Source organism: Oryctolagus cuniculus, chromosome 4 (genome assembly GCF_964237555.1).
Source record: "Oryctolagus cuniculus chromosome 4, mOryCun1.1, whole genome shotgun sequence".
Taxonomy (NCBI): domain Eukaryota; kingdom Metazoa; phylum Chordata; class Mammalia; order Lagomorpha; family Leporidae; genus Oryctolagus; species Oryctolagus cuniculus.
Window position 1 is genome coordinate 95,006,396 of NC_091435.1, and position 16,468 is coordinate 95,022,863.

The 16,468-nt window shown below is 40.1% G+C and overlaps 1 protein-coding gene across 2 annotated transcripts in view; it reads left to right on the forward strand.

The window, feature by feature from the left end:
- MAP3K13 (mitogen-activated protein kinase kinase kinase 13) overlaps positions 1–16,468 on the forward strand; it is a 196,498-nt gene that overhangs the window by 35,193 nt on the left and 144,837 nt on the right. The window contains exon 1 of one of the 2 annotated variants that reach the window (XM_008266585.4): positions 10,544–10,664. The exons of the other annotated variant lie outside the window; for it this stretch is intronic. The gene's annotated coding sequence lies outside the window, so the exon portion shown is untranslated. Of the gene's footprint in view, positions 1–10,543; positions 10,665–16,468 lie in introns of those variants that run through there. 2 annotated transcript variants of the gene reach the window in all.

Here is a 16,468-nt window from a genome sequence, read left to right on the forward strand (position 1 = left end):
ATTTAAGAAAGTGTTGTCATGATTTCTAATCTCATCTGTGTGGTGTTCTCTGATTCAGCACTTTTCTTGCTCCCTCAGAGGTAATTGAAGTTCTGAGTTTTGTGTTAGTAATTCTCTTGCTTTGGTTGGTGGTTTTTACACACACCTGTATATCCCTAAAGAGTGTATTGATTTATTCTGTATGCATTTGAACTTTAGAGAAAATGGAATCACACTACAAAAAGAATCTTTTAAAAGTGTTTTTGGAAAAATGGAATGAAGAGTAACCTTATTTTGGTGTAAAAAATTTTTGAAATCCATGCATAGTTTTTTTTTTTTTTTTTTTTTTTTTTTTTTTTTTTTTTTTGCCAGGCAGAGTTAGACAGTGAGAGAGAGACAGAGAAAAAGGTCTTCCTTCCGTTGGTTCACCCCAAAATGGCTGCTGCAGCCAGAGCTACGTCGATCCAAAGCCAGGAGCCAAGTGCTTCCTCTCGTCTCCCATGCGGGTGCAGGGGCCAAAGCACTTGGGCCATCCTCCACTGCCTTCCTTCCTGGGCCACAGCAGAGAGCTGGACTGTAAGAAGAGCAATCGGGACTAGTACCCGGCACCCCAACCTGGACTAGAACCCAGGGTGCCGGCACCACAGGTGGAGAATTAGCCAAGTGAGCCACGGCACCGGCCGCATAGTTTTTCATAATATGTATTTCCATGAACTTTTTGAAGATCTTGCATATGCACAGATTTCAGGGTTTTGTTGTTGTTGTTGTTGTTGTTTTGTTTTGTTTTGTTTTGCTTTTGCATCAAGATAAACTTATCTTTTCATTCCATTTTTCCATGACCTCTTGGAAGTATTCTCATATGTCTTTTTCTGGTAGTTTTTTTTTACTCAAGGCAAAAGATTTATATGATCTGAAGAGAAACCAGAGTATCATTTTTTTTACTCAATATTATAGCCTTAATTTATCCATGTCAGTGCATATAGCTGTGGCTCATTTACTTTCATTGTTGTGTAATACTGCATTTGATGAGTATTCCAGAATTTATTTGCAGATTAAAATTAATTGCAATACATTTGGAATGTTCCAGTTTTTACAAACACTGTCCCTATGTATAGATATATTCTTGTACAGGGGTTTGTTACATATATACAAAAACTTCTATCAGTGCTTCCCAACCTTTTTCGTGCTATGGCACACTGAAAATGATAGATCATATTGTACAACACATTTGTGTTAAGAGAATGAAGCTGTGGCCCTGGTCTAGGGGCTTCTGTTTGGCTACAGAGCTAAGTTCCATATCTGGGTATGTTCACTGTATACTGGGGTGCGTTGACATGCCAATTGGGTTAGGGTGTGTGTATGCCTGAGGGTTGAATTGCTGGTTGTAGCTACATGCTACTTCAACCTTTACAGGTAATATAAAATTGCATGGTTGTATTGTTCCATTTAACTGACATCCATAGAGCTTGTATCCATCCACATTCTCTGAATATATTTTTGATAAAAAGGGGAACAATGAGAATTCTACCAGTCTCATGATTATGAAGATTATTATTCCCTAGGATATCCATTCAGATTTACTTTCTCCAAACATGCTAATGTCAAAATGTGTTGAAAATGTGACCATAGAGAGTTGTGGGCAATAGGTGGTGTTAAGAAGTGACAACATGTCGACAGTTGTTATTAACTGAAAGCCACAGCCTAGGCTGAGTGAATTACTTGTGAGAGATGTAATTCTCTCTTCCAGAATTTGTCTTCCATTAGCTTTCTGTTTGCTAGCCTTGAGAGGTAATTTCAGATAATGTAAACAAGATGGGGTAATAAAAGCTATTTGCTATGTAAATAACTTTCAGTTTATAAACCCAAACATTTTAAAAAGAAGCTAGTTTATTTAGACTATTCTTATCATTGATTTTCTTTTAAACAATAAAGGCCTCTATCAGAATCACATTAAGATCATGAATAATACTCTTAATTTCTCCCTTCAACAGGCTGGACAGCTTTAGAAAAATCATTAGCCTGGCATAGTATTCCTGTGACATCTTCAAGGAGCTCCTGTGCACTACTTTTACTGTTAGCACTCTCATAGCTTTCTCACACTGTTAAAGCCAATCTTTACCTGGCAGAAGGATTGCCTTACAGCTTTAGGCTGAGGCTATTTAAAATTGGATGGAAAATAACTGAGCAAAGCTTTCAAGTTCATGCCTCACCTGCCGTATATGGAGATCCAATATCAAAGTAGTATTTTCATTTACTTGGCAGAGAATTACAAATGAAAAGTGCATTTCCATTATACTCCTATACAGTGTGCTACACCTAAGTCAGAGTTTCAATTGCTTTATGTGTATTAGAATTATTTTTGAACCACTTGAGTTTGATTCATTTGTGTCATTTTTATGTTTATATTATTTGTGCTGTGACTTAAATACCTTTCTTGAATTATAACTGATTTTTAAAAAAATTTTTTTTTGCTTTATTTAAAAGAGAGAAAGAGAGACAGAGAAATAGATATCCTCCATCTACTAGTTCACTCCACAGAAGCCTGCAATAGCCAGGGCTGGGTCTGGCAGAAGCCAGAAGCCCAGAACCAGGAACTCAATCTGAGTCTCCCAGTTGGTTGATCGGAACCCAAATACTTGAGCCACTGCCTGCTGCCTACCATGGTGCACATTAGCAGAAAGCTGGATCAGAAGCAGAGGGGACACTTGAACTCAGGCACTCTAATATGGGATGCAGTGTCTTAACCACTGTGCCAAATGCCCACCCCCCACAACTGATCTTACAAGTATCTACCATATACTTGAAATGATTTTTAAATATTTTATCATTTTAGTATTTAGTTATTAACATGTAATACTTGTACATTTTTATGGGCAATGCAATATTTCAACATACATACACAGCATAAATCAATCAAGCTAGGCAACTAACCTTTCATTTCCTAATCCTGTAAATTACAATTGGATGCATATTCTTCAGTTTTTATATTAACCCTACAATCCATGACAGTGTGTATTTGAATATGTATATTTTACATATGCACATAAGTGTGCAATACTGCACAGGCATACAACTGTACATTACACACACAAACACATATGCACACAAGCACATACACAAGCAGTCTTCAGGAAGTTCATGCAAAATACATCATGAAAAAACTGCATAGATTTCAAAATCTTTTGCACTAAAATAGCTTATCTTTTAATTCCACTTTCCATGAACTTTTTGAAGTACCCTCGTATGTGTATATGTATGTGTGTGTGTATATAAATATGTAATACCAGCTAGAACTCAGTACCTATTCATCATTATCAAATAACCTCAGTTAAGCATCTGGACATAGTTGACACTGACTTCCCTCTAAGTGTGTATATGAGCTCTAGCTACAGGCATATAGGATAAATAATAAATGGCTATATAAATAGTACTCAGAAGAAAAATAGTAGTAAATATGATGAATTCAAGATTTTATTCATTATTTTTCTTTGAATATGAAATATTATAACTTGTCATGTGAGGACGTAGTTCATAGTTATACTTAAAATTACAGGCAACCTGAGTTTTAATAGCATGCAAACATTTCAACAGCTGGTCATTATATAAAGCGCATCTCAAATTTTTACCCAAGTTTATGGAAGAGGAAAGTAAATTTGTAGCCCTAGAAATAGAATGATGACTTCCTATAAAGACATTCTATGCTTGAAATCTCAGGTCTTATCTTAAAAGCTCATGCCAATTGTACGTTCTTTATATTTCAATATATTTTCTCCCAAATAAAGCTGATACAACATGAAGATATATTTGTGGCTTCAACTAGCTTAGTTTGAGAAGCGTGATAATAAATGGAATCCTACTTCCCAAAGACCTTTAAATCGGAAGTATTTTTTGGTAAGAAAATTTTGACTTCTGTGATCTGGGTTCCTTTAGACTTCACTGGAAGTGAAAGTAGTCTCCTAAATGACCTCCTTTTGCCATCATGATCACTGTCTCTTTTTTAACCAGACATCTTGTGGTCTTTTGTATATCCTTGTTTCTTGGACAGTGCATTGATTGAACCCTTTGTAGACCTCCCTTTTTGTCTTGGTTCCAGAAAGTTATGCTACCCTGCTTCTTTGCAAAAACACTTGACTATTCCTTTGCTATCTTCTTTGCTACATACTTTCTTCCCCTAACTGTGTTTATGGTCCTTGGCTCAGTTTTTGCTTCTCCTTCCTCACTATGTATAATCCTTCTCTGCTCTCCCAGTTCTGTCCCCTTACCTGAGCTCTCATCCTCTGTATCCAAATGGCTTGCAGATAATTCAACTGTAATGTTTTAGGGTCACTTTGTACGTGGCATTTATAAACTCACTCTCATACCCCAAGGGCTTGCATAGTGCCTGCCATAATAGGTCCCAAAAATATTTGTCAAATTCATGAATTAAATAAATCTAATTTTCATCTTCTGTCCTTCTGTCACTGGTATCACTGTTTTGATCTGCTTCTGATGTTGCAAATATTCTAATTTTTTTCTTTTGAAATGTGTCTTACATCTGATTCCTTTCATGACCTTTATCCTAATGTAGGCCCCCATGGCCTCATGCCTGGATTGCTCCCACAGTTTCCCATCTGATTTCTTTAGTTCTCATCTCTCTCTCTCTCCCTCACTATCTGTAATTCTGCCTTTCAAATAAATAAGTAAATCTTTAAAAAAAAAAAAAATAACATGTCCTATTTGTCAAAATTAAGAAATTAACATTGGGGGCCAGCGCTGTGGCACAGTGGGTTAAAATCCTGGCTAGCAGTGCCAACATCCCATATGGGTACCGGTTCAAGTCCCAGCTGCTCCTCTTCTTATCCAACTTCCTGCTGATGCACCTGGGAAAGCAGCAGAAGATGGCATAAGTCCTTGGACTCCTGCACCCATGTGGGAGACCCAGAAAAACTCCTGGCTCCTGCCTTTGGATCAGCTCAGCTCCAGCTTTTGCAGTCATTTAGGGAGTGAACCAGCAGATGAAAGAGTTCTCTTTCTCCGTAACTCTGTCTTTCAAATAAATAAAGTAAAATCTTTAAAAAAAAAAAAAGAAATTAACATTGATACTTGACTGTTAACTAAAATCCAAGCTCTAAGTTTTTCCATTACCATACTTTAAAAAATATTTTATTCATTTTATTAGACAGGCAGACAGAGAGAGAGATAGAGACAGAAACAGAACTCTTCCATCCACTGGTTCACACCCCAAATGCCAGCAATGGCCAGGGTGAAGTCAAGCCAAAGTAGAAGACTGGAACTCAATCTGGGTCTGCTGTGTGTGGCAGGACCCCAAGTACATGAGTCATCATCTGTTGCCTCCCACGGTGTACAATCACAGGAAACTGGATTGGAAGTGGAAGAGCTGGGACTTGAACCAGGCTCTCCAACATAGGATGTGAGCATCCCAAATAGTGTTTGACCACTGTGCTAAACACCCACCCCTACTGTAGTTTTTCTGTTCCACAGTACCACATAGCATCTAGCACATCTATCTTCTTTTTTTTTTTTTTTTTTTTTTTTGACAGGCAGAGTGAACAGTGAGAGAGAGAGACAGAGAGAAAGGTCTTCCTTTGCCGTTGATTCGCCCTCCAATGGCTGCTGCGGCCGGCGCACCGCACTGATCCGAAGCCAGGAGCCAGGTGCTTCTCCTGGTCTCCCATGGGGTGCAGGGCCCAAGCACTTGGGCCTTCCTCCACTGCACTCCCAGGCCACAGCAGAGAGCTGGCCTGGAAGAGGGGCAACCGGGACAGAATCTGGCGCCCCGACTGGGACTAGAACCCGGTGTGCCAGCGCCGCAAGGCGGAGGATTAGCCTATTGAGCCACAGCACCAGCCTAGCACATCTATCTTTAAACAAGTAATACCAGCTTTGGTACAAATTCAAAAAGGACAAAGGATGTATAAGTCTTCTTTCCATTTCTGGACCCCAGTATCCAATTCCTCTCCTAGAGGGAACCCACTGCCTCTAATTTCTTGGATATCCTTCTAAAGAGATTCTCTGCATGTTCTCTCTCTATCTCTTCTCTCCCCCACCAGCTTACATACAAATAATTGAATTTTAGGTATTCTCTATATTTTGCTTTTGTAACTTAATATTGCTTTTTCAATCTTTATCTATGACACAAAATTGCCCTAAATTTTTACTCCAGTATCTCATTTAGTATCTGTACTTTAATTTACCAGTTCTCTCCTGGTTGACTTTTTTATTTTTATAAGCAATGCTGTCATGCATATCCATGTAAATATATCACTGTGCATGTGGAAGTATTTTTTCAGCTAGAGCTGGGTGAAAGAGCATATGTGTTCATCATTTGATGGCCAATTTGCTCTTTAGAGAAGTTCTACCAATTTATCCTCCATTATTTCCCCATAACCTCACCAACATTGTGGCTCATGAAACTTTTTGAACTTTGCCACTAAGTTAAATATAGGTTAAAATGGCATCATCGTACCTTTAATTTCTATTTCTCCTCTACTGAGTGAGGTTGAGTGGCTTTTTATGTTTAATAGTCGTATTTCCTCTTCTGTGAACTATCCATATACTTTGCCCATTTTTCAGTTACGTTGTTTATTGAAGTACCTTTATTATTCTATTCCTTTGGAATATTTAAATTCTTCCTATTTTCTGACATTTTAAGGTGTAAATCCTAATCCCATTTCTAGCCTGTACATCATGTGTTTCAACCCCAGTTTACTTCTACTTTCCAACAACACCCGCTGCTCTGGCCAGTCGGGTTTCTTCTGCATCCCAGAGCACACTGTGCTCATTCCTTCCACCAAGGCTTCTTTGCGGTGTTTCCCTTCACCTTGTCCTTTCTGAGACAGAAATCAGTGCCACGTCCTATAATTAGGTAAATCTCCTTTTAGTTTCAGGAGACTTCTAGATAGAATAACTGATAGTTTGTAAATTCTTAAAAACAGAAAAGGATAATCACCAAGAACTGGCACTAAGTTAACAAAAGCACTCCTCAAACTAACCATACCCCCATTTGTTATCCCCATGTGTCAGACTAAACATATGCACACTTCTGGTAGAATTCTAGTAGACCTGTATGCTATAGATATGTCTTTATTTATGAAGGCATTTTATTCTCTTGATTTGCATGATGAGCTAAAAAAAAATGTAAAGTATGTGAGAATCGGTGATTTTGTAGCTAGCTGAACACATGTATCCAACAGAATATTTATTCTTGGTTAGTAAAAGATACCAGACTTCTTGAATTTGATGGTTTGTTATTTATTTTTAATAACTTGGATGCAATGATGATAATTAGGGATTTGCAGAATGCTTCCAATGCAGAGGATAGAAGCATGTGTCAAAATTATTTTAATAAAAAAAAATATTTTAATAGTTTGTAAGGATGGATTCCAGCCAATAAGGTAAATTTTACAAGATTTGGTGTAAAACTCTGCATTACATGTCACACATTAACAGCAAAAAGAATGAAGCAGTTCTAATAAGAAAGCATGTCATTGAATTTAGGGTCCACCTGGATAATCCAGGATGCTTGCCTCTAGAGATCCTAACCAAATCACATCTGCAGAGACTTTTCTTCCCAAATACAATCATATAGGTGCCAAGGATTAGACATAGATATCTTTGGGGGAACCACCATGCTATTCATTACAGTAGAACTTGGAGCCTTTGTTGAATAGCTTTGCATCCCTTGCTCTTCTTTCTCTCCAAAGGGATGGCTGCCCTGACCCAGGATCACCTCAGGAGTGCCTGCTTGGTTCTGGTGGGGAGGTAGATGGGGTTAAATGCTTAGAGGACAAGGAGGACCATGCTATTGTGAAGCAGGTTGTGAAACCAAAAGCCTCTACTTTTGGGCTGGACCCCTCTCCTGCCATGTTCGTGTGTTCCTTTGTTGAACATATCTGTCCTTTGGCTCCTGGAAAGCCTCCCATGGCATGTCAGTGTCTCAGATCCAGTACTTCCCCTGCCTACCGTTTGGGCCACAAGTTTGATCTTTAGTCTCTCTGCTTCAGCCACACTGGCCTTCTTCCTCCTGATTCCTGAGTGAACCAAACTCATTCTTGCCTCTGAAGCTTTCAATTGGCTGTTCCTTTGCCTGAAACACTGTTCCTTCCACTTGGTTCTTATTTCCCACTCAGTTCAGATGTTCCCTCTCCTCACTGAGTCCTGAATGTTGAGTTTCCCCTGGTTGTCCTCATCAGTCACAGCACTTGTTACCCCCTGAACTTTGCTGGCTTATTTGTTGTCCACGTCCCACACTACATTAGTCCAGAGGAGGGGAGGAACACAGGTCTGGTCAGGTTGCTTCGTTACTGAAATACCACCTGGCAGGTTCCAGGCATTCATATCCTAACTGCAGAGTATAGTGGAGTTCCCAGACCTGTAAAATCCAGCTGGTATCAGCTGAAGCCCTTTTTCCATGTACTGGAAGGTCCAAGCCCTACCACATTCCAGGAATTTTTATTTTTTAACTTGCCAGTTTTATTTATTTGAAGAGAGAGAGAATATCAGTCTTCCATCTACTGGTTCTTTTCCTTTTCCGAGTGTCCACAACAGCAACAACTAGTCCAGGCTGAAGCCTAGAGGCCAGAATTCCATCTAGGTCTCCCACAGGGGTGGTAGGGACCCTTGTACTTGAGCCATCACCTGCTGCTTCCAGAATGTGCATTAGCAGGAAGCTGGATCAGAAGTGAAGCCAAGACTCACACCCTGCTATTCCAGTATGGGATGTGGACATCCCAGATGCCATTTTAATTGTTGTTCCAAATGCACACCTCCACCTCGGGAATTTTTAGATACTGGAGTGGCTCATGTTCTCCAGGCCATGTCTGCCCTGGAGCAGCTGCTTTCTCTGCACCATTTCTGTCCCACATCAACCCATACATGGATCTCAGTCTCCTCCTCAGCTCCCACCGAACACCCCCCTCTCACAGTAACAGCTGACATTCATTGAACACTGGATATGTTCCAGGTACAGGTCTAAGCACTGGTATGAGCTGTGTCACTTCAAAACCATAAGAGGGAGGTGAAATGTTTACTTTACAGATGAGGCAATTGAAGCTCAGACACAAGGCATTCAACTAGTAAGGGACAGAACTAGTTCACATTCAGGAAACTTGTATTTATTTGATCCCAACACAGGAAAGGAAAAAAAGAATGAAGGTGGAGTCAAATGTCTAGTTTGATGTAGATCATGTGACAAGGACTGAGGAGTCTACTAAGAGTATAATGCATTAAAACTCTAAAACAATAAATATGTAGCACCCAGACAGTCCCACAGTTACTCGTTTTTGTCATCAGAACATATTTGGAGTATTCTTTTCAGTCCTGGGTATTGTATTTTAAAAGGGGAATTTTGGAATTAAAGTACCCATATCACTTTTCTATTGCTGCTGTGACAAATCATCGCAAACTTTGTTGTTTAAAACAACATAAATGGATTATGCTACAGTTCTGGCAGTTGAAAGTCCATGACGGGACTCACCAGGCTGAAACCAAGGTGTTGTCAGGCCTGTGTGCCTCTCCAGCTTCTGGAGACCACTTCCCTTCCTTAGACTGCCATCCCCATCCTCCACCTTCAAAGCCACAAGACTGGCCAGGCCCTCATGTTGCATCCCACTGACTGCAACTACAAAGGTTCACCAAGTTGGAAGGATGCATGTGATTAGACTGGGCCCATCTGGATAATCTCTCCATCTCAGGGGTCTTAACCTGAACTGCATCTGCACAGTCCCTTTGGTCATGTAAGGTTCCATACTCACGGACTCTGGGGATTTGCACTTGGACGTCTTTGGGAAGTGGGGAGGGCGTTATTCTGTCCAGCATAGTTCTTACTGCAGAGGATCACCAGGGTGGTGAAGCAGTCGAACTGGATCCGTACAATCAAACTGAGAAGAGTTGAAGATGATCCCAAAGTGTATTGAATGAGACAGTGTTCATAAAGTGATCGGAGCACGAAGTATATAAGAAATAGTTGCTGCTTCAAAGGCTAATGACATAAATTTCAGAAATACAGTAGCTCAGAAGAGAAGATATGGAGATGTGGAAGGGGATGACACAGCATAACACTATCTTGTTAACCACAGAATTTGGGAGCCAGGTTCTCACTTTACATTAGGTCAGCAGGTCATTTGGATGTCAGAAAACACTGTTTAGCAGGACCTCTGTGTTGTTTCTCTCACTATAGAGAAAGAGTTGGGGAGAACGAGGATGAGAGGGAACTATAGTGGAGAAGCAACTTTCTGACTTCTTTCTACCTGGATCCAAGGATGTATAGATTCAGGGGAGGAAGGAAAACTTGTAACAGGAAGAATGCAAGATACAAGAAGCTTATAGAACTCTGCTTCCTCCTGTCCCCCAGGAACATATGGGAATGAAATCCCCTCTAAAACCAAAGCCCAGCCTTCAGAGATTATGTGATTTTTCAGCCTTTCCCTATAATCTTCCTTACATTTGTCTCTTTAAACACATTTAAATCGACCTTTGAGAAGTTGCTGATAAGCAGTTATCAAACAGGAGTTAAATTAACAAACCCTCCCACCTTGTTCTGTTGGGTGGCAGCTTCCAAGGCCACTGTAAATGTGTATCAGGGTGAACCTGATCCAGAAACAGCCAGGAAGGGAACAAAGTTTAGTCTGTGAGGAAATAGACGGCTGCTGGTAGTTTCGTGCTCTCTGTCCAGACTTCGGCTTGGTGTAAGTAGTTTCTTTTATAAAACTATTGCAATATTTTAATATAAAAAGGGTTAGAAGACTAATTTCATGTAAGATTGAATCAAGTTCCTGCCTGGCTCAGAATCTTGTGAGCTACTTAAAGGTTCAGCATTTCACAAACAAGTTTTATTTGAAAGGAAAGCCAGGAAGTTTTTTAGCAAGTGTTTTTGCTAAAACCGGTCCTGCTTGAATAAAATGATTTCTAACGTCTTATGCCACTTATGTGAAGGTGTTTACAGTGAGAAAATGAAAGTGAGCAAAGATGTATCTGGTGACCAGAGATTATTTCTCAGTAGTGCTCAGATTTCTCCCCACATTCTTTCCAGTTGCTCTTCCTTTAGTTTAGGTTCATGCTACAAATTCATACTGGCGATTATCGAGTAATCTCAGGTAATTAAACCGAAGGTTCTGAAGTTCAAAGAAATTAAATGAATGAGAACAAAGTAGAATCTGGGGTGCTGTAGCAAGGTGTCGGCATCCTTAGTTTAAGAGTGGAATGTTTTTACAAAGAGGCATAGCTTTTTGAAATAGATAAAAGTGGCAAGCAGCCTGAGACATTTCATGCAACTTCTGGGAAATTTGTTTAGGCTTCTTAAACACTTTGACATATGTACTGATTTTCCAAGTGAAATTCCCAGTATAGTATGTAAAGCAAGTTTCATATATTTTTCATATATGAAATTAGAGTTGCTGGATTTCAGCTATTCCACCTCTTTCTTGAGATTAGGATTCCAGGAACTACATGTTGTTACCCAAACATACTGAATGCAGCTGTGAGAATGTTAAGGTTGCATTTGGTGTTGGAAAGATTATTTTTTCCTATTTCCTCTTTACTACAATGTATTTTTTAAAACCTCCTGGTACATGACAATTTTATGACTTTGAATAGAGAAGTAAAATTTAACATGGTTAGCATATTATGTAAACGTTCTGCAAGCTGGCTGTTGGCCAGGAGCCTTCCAGTCACCAGGGGAGAGCTGGGGAGAGAAGTTGTTTACGTAGAAGTTCACTGGTCTTCCCCTTTCCTCTGTCTTCATCTCAGACCTCAACCTCAGGGCTGTCCATTTCTCTACCTCCTTACTCCCGCTGTATCCAGCGGCAGCCTAGACGATGGTACTGGGCCCCAGGTGACACTTGGTGGGATGGAAGCCGGGACCACGCTGTCCTAAGCAGGCTTTAGGGCCGTAAGGAGGTAAAAACCTTTATTCACCCTTACAGTGCTGAGTCTCAGGGATCCTGGCCCAAAGCTAATTAACTTTCCCAGTCACTAGCCTCTGCTGGGCCAGGTTACTTACTTAGTTGTTGGGTTCACAGAGCAGCAGGAAGAAGGTGGCGTGAGGTGGGGGAGTCTTGGCAAAGAAGCCAGCATGGCAGGTGACAGTGTCACAAAGGAAACATCTATTTCCTGATAGATTTGAAACACTTCAGTCTTTTGACAACCTGGAAAGCCACACAGGTGTACACTGGCTGAATCTTAACCAACCCTCTTCGGGATTTTTTTTTTTTAAAGTCTCCTGTGGCTGCCTGTGACATCCAAACCCTGCCCCTGCCCTACAGAAGCCCACAGTTCTGGTCTCTCAGCATCTGTTCTACATCGTTGCCTACCATTGTTCTCCTCTCTCAGTTCACTCCAGCTATACAAATTTTTTGCTATTTCTTAATCGCATCACCCTTGCTCCTGCCTCAAGGCCTTAGCTGCCTGGAAAGCTCCTGTCCTACCTTGTTTCTTCCCTCCCTTCCTTCAGGTCCCCACTCAAATGCCTCCTCAGAGAGGCCTTCCTGGAATGCTCTGATTAAATTCGCACAATTATCCCACTTCTACCTTTACCTTGATTTGCCTTTTTAAAAAAGGCTATTTTGCATTATTTATTTACTTTATAAATAAAACATGTTTGTATATAAAACACATGTGTATATATACACATCTTTCTTCTTTGAAATAATTTTTTAAAATGACATCAACATAGTTTTTGTATTTATATTTATTTTATTTATAATAAAATTTGTGGGTTTTTTTGTTTATTTAATTTTATTTAATTGAGAAGCAAAATGACAGAGAGAGAGATTTTTCCATATGCTGATTCACTCCCCAAATGCCCACAACAGCAGAGACTGGGTCAGCCAAAGTCAAGTGCTGGGAGCTCCATCTGGGTCTCCCACATGAGTGGCAGGAACCCAAGCACTTGAGCCATCCTCTGCTGCCTCGCAAGGTGCACATTAGCAGGCAGCTGGATTGGAAATGGAGATGGGACTCAATCCCAGACAGTCCCATATGAGATGTGGGTGTCCCAAATGGTGGCTTTACCTGCTACAACACAAACCTATCTCTTTGATAAAGTTTTTAAAAATAATTTTTATATTTAATTGTGGTTAAAAACATAATAAAGAATTTACCATCTTAACTCTGTTTAAATTCAATAGTGTTAAGTGTATTCACAATGTTATGCAATGATCTCTAGAACTTTTCTGTCTTACTGACAGAAAAGAAAACTGAAATAGCAACTCCCCCTCTTCGCCTTCCCCAGCCCCTGAATGCTACCTTTCTACTTTCTGTTTCTATGAATTCGACTACTTTAGTGCCTCTGACAAGCGGACTCATTCAGGGTTTGTCTTTTTGTGACTGGCTTGTTTCACTGAGCATTATGTCCTTGAGGCTCGCCCATGGTTCAGCATTGTGACAGGATTTCTTTGCTTTTTAGGTGGCTAATATTCCATTGTATGCATATACCACCTTTCATTTGCGCATTCATCCATGGATGCATATTTGGGTTGAGTCCATCTCTTGGCCATGGTGAACAATGCTTCTATGAACAGGGTTGTGCAGATAATCTTTTTGAGATCCTGCTTTCAGTTCTTTTGGATATATACCCAGAAGTCATATTGCTGGATCATTTGGTGATTCTATTTTTAATTTTTTGAGGAACTGTGATACTGTTTTCTGTAGTGGCGGTGCCATTTTAGCCTAGTTTTAATTTGTATTTGTCTCATTATGAAAGAAATTGAGGGTATTCATATTTTTTTTAAGTTGTCATTTTTTTCTCTGAACTGTTTATATTCTTTTCCCTTTATGGAATTACTAACTTGATAATATTTTTTGTTCTAGTCCCTCTGAGTGTTCCAAATTTATGAGCTAGGGGTCATAGTCATAGGTACAGGTCTGGGATAAGACTGCCTACATTTGAATTCTCAATCGTTGATTACAGTGCAATCTTGATCAGGCAGTTACAGAGCCTCATTTTTGTATCCATTAAATAGGTATAACATTGAATTATTATCAATATTACATGAGATGGGGAGCCAGCATTGTGGTATAGCAGGTAAAGCTGATGCCTGTAATGCCAGCATCCCATATATATCCCGGCTGGAGTCCTGGCTGCCGTACTTCTGATCCAGCTCCCTGGTAATGGCCTGAGGAAGCAGCAGACAATGGCCAAAGTACTTGGGTCCCTACCACCCACATGGGAGGCCTGGATTAAGTACCTGGCTCCTGGCTTTGGCCTGATCCAGCCCTGGTCATTGTGGCTATCTTGGAAGTGAACCAGCAGATGGAAGAGCTCTCTGTCTCTCTCTGTCTCTCCCACTCTCTCTGTGTAACTCTTTCAAATAAATAAAATATATCTTTTTTAAAAGATTAAAGGAGATGATATATTAAAAATGCATAGTGTAAGGTCATATGATATAGCAAAACTATTTTTTAAAGAAATAAAAGGCCTAGAATTCAGAAAACAAAACTGTCATTCACATATGGAATTCTTAAGTACATTAAAAACTCTGTAGACTTTATAAAAATACTATTTGAACTAAATAATGACTTTAGGAAGGGGACAAGTTACAGTCAATCTAAAAATCACAATAGAATTGATATGAAGTTAGAAAAATTAGAAAATAAGTTAAAATATCACTTAAGATAGCAAATGCATAGGAATACATCTTTAAAAAGAACAAAAGACCTTTTTACTAAGGACTAGAAGCCATTGCTGAGAAAAATTTAAGATGCCTGAAATGAAAAGTGTAATAGACAGGCTTTTGGCCTTGGAGTTAAGACACCCAAATCCCATATCAGAGTACCTGGGTTCCATACCCTTAGCTTCCTACTAATGCACACCCCAGGAGGCAGTGGTGATGGATCAAGTAATTAGATTCCTTCCACCCACATGAGAAACCCTGATTGAGCTCCCAGCTCCTCAGCTAAGGCCATTGTGGGCATTTGGGTAGTGAACCAGCGAATGGAAACTCTATTTTCTCCCTCAGTATCTCTCTCTTTGACTCTCCCCCACCCCAATAAATAAATACACAAATAAATAATGTTTTTGAAAAAGTTCAGGTGCCGAAGTTGTGGCATAGTGGGTAAGGCTGCCACCTGCGATGCTGGCATCCCGTATGGATACTAGTTCTAGTCTGGCTGCTCCACTTCCAATCTAGCTTCCTGTTAATGCGCCTAGGATGGCAGCAAACCATGGTCCAAGTGCTTGGGCTTCTGCACCCACATGGGAGATCTGGAGGAAGCTCCTGACTCCTGGCTTCAGCCTGGCCTTTGCAGCCAGTTGGGTAGTGAACCTGTGGATGGAACATCTCTCTCTCTCTCTCTTCCTCTCTCTGTGTAGCTCTGAGTTTCAAATAAAAAGAAATAGATCTTTAACAAAAAAGCTCAATATGTACAACATGGTAACATGATCATAGCTTATAAAACTAAAAATTGTAGCAAGCATTTAGCCTACCTGCTAAGATGCCTATATCCCACATCACAGTAACTCGATGCAATTCATGACTCTAGCTTCCCACCAGTGTACACCCTGGGAAGTAGAGGTGATGGCTCATGTAATTGGTCTCCTGCCACCCAATGTAGGGGACTTGGATTGTGTTCCTGGCTCTCAACTTCACCCTGGCCCAGCCTGGTCATTGCGAGCATTTAGTAAGTGAACCAGTGAATGGGACCTCTCCGTTGTCTGTCTCTCAAAAAGAAAGGAAAATAGGGAGGAAGGAAGGGGAAAGGAAGAAGGAAAAATGGAATTCAAAGATAAGTGTATGGGACAAGCATTTGGTGCAGTGATTAAGACCCTGCTTTGGATGCCGCATCTCACATTGAATGCCTGAGTTCGAGTCCCAGCTTCACTTTCGGTTCCAGCTTCCTGCTAATGAAAATCCTGGGAAGCAGTGTTGATGGTTCAAGTGTTTGGGTCCCTGATACCCACATGGGAGACCCAAATCGAGTCTGAGTTCCTGGCCCAGCTACTGCTGTTGTAGGCATTTAGGGAGTAAACTGGTAGATGGAGGATCTCTTTATCTGTCCCTCTCTGCCTTTAAAATAAAATGAAAATAAGTAATTAAGGTTTTCATTTCAAAATACAATAGTAATTTTGCTTTGATAAAAGTATTTTTGAAACCCATATATAATTTTTTTGTAATAAGTGTATTTTCCATGAACTTTTTGAAGCCTCAAGTGCTTGCTCTCTGTCCTGCTCTCTCACTGCCTAATAAAACTCCAGGTTGTTAACCTTTTATCTCTGATTGCTCAACTCCTGTAGTTCTCCTAGTTCCTGATTGCTTGAAAGCATTTGGACTTTATGCATTCTTGGTTTCTGTGGCATTCTTGATCTCTGATTCATAGTTCACTGACTTAATCAGATTCCTCTACCTGTTGTTGCCTGTGAACTGAAGTTTTATGGAATATGAATTGTCACATAAGAGTAAGAGTAAGAGAGGAACCAAAGAGTAAAAGTAAGAGAAAGAAACCAAAGAGTAAGAGAGGAACCAGAAGAGAAAGTAGAAGAAAACCAAAGCCAAGC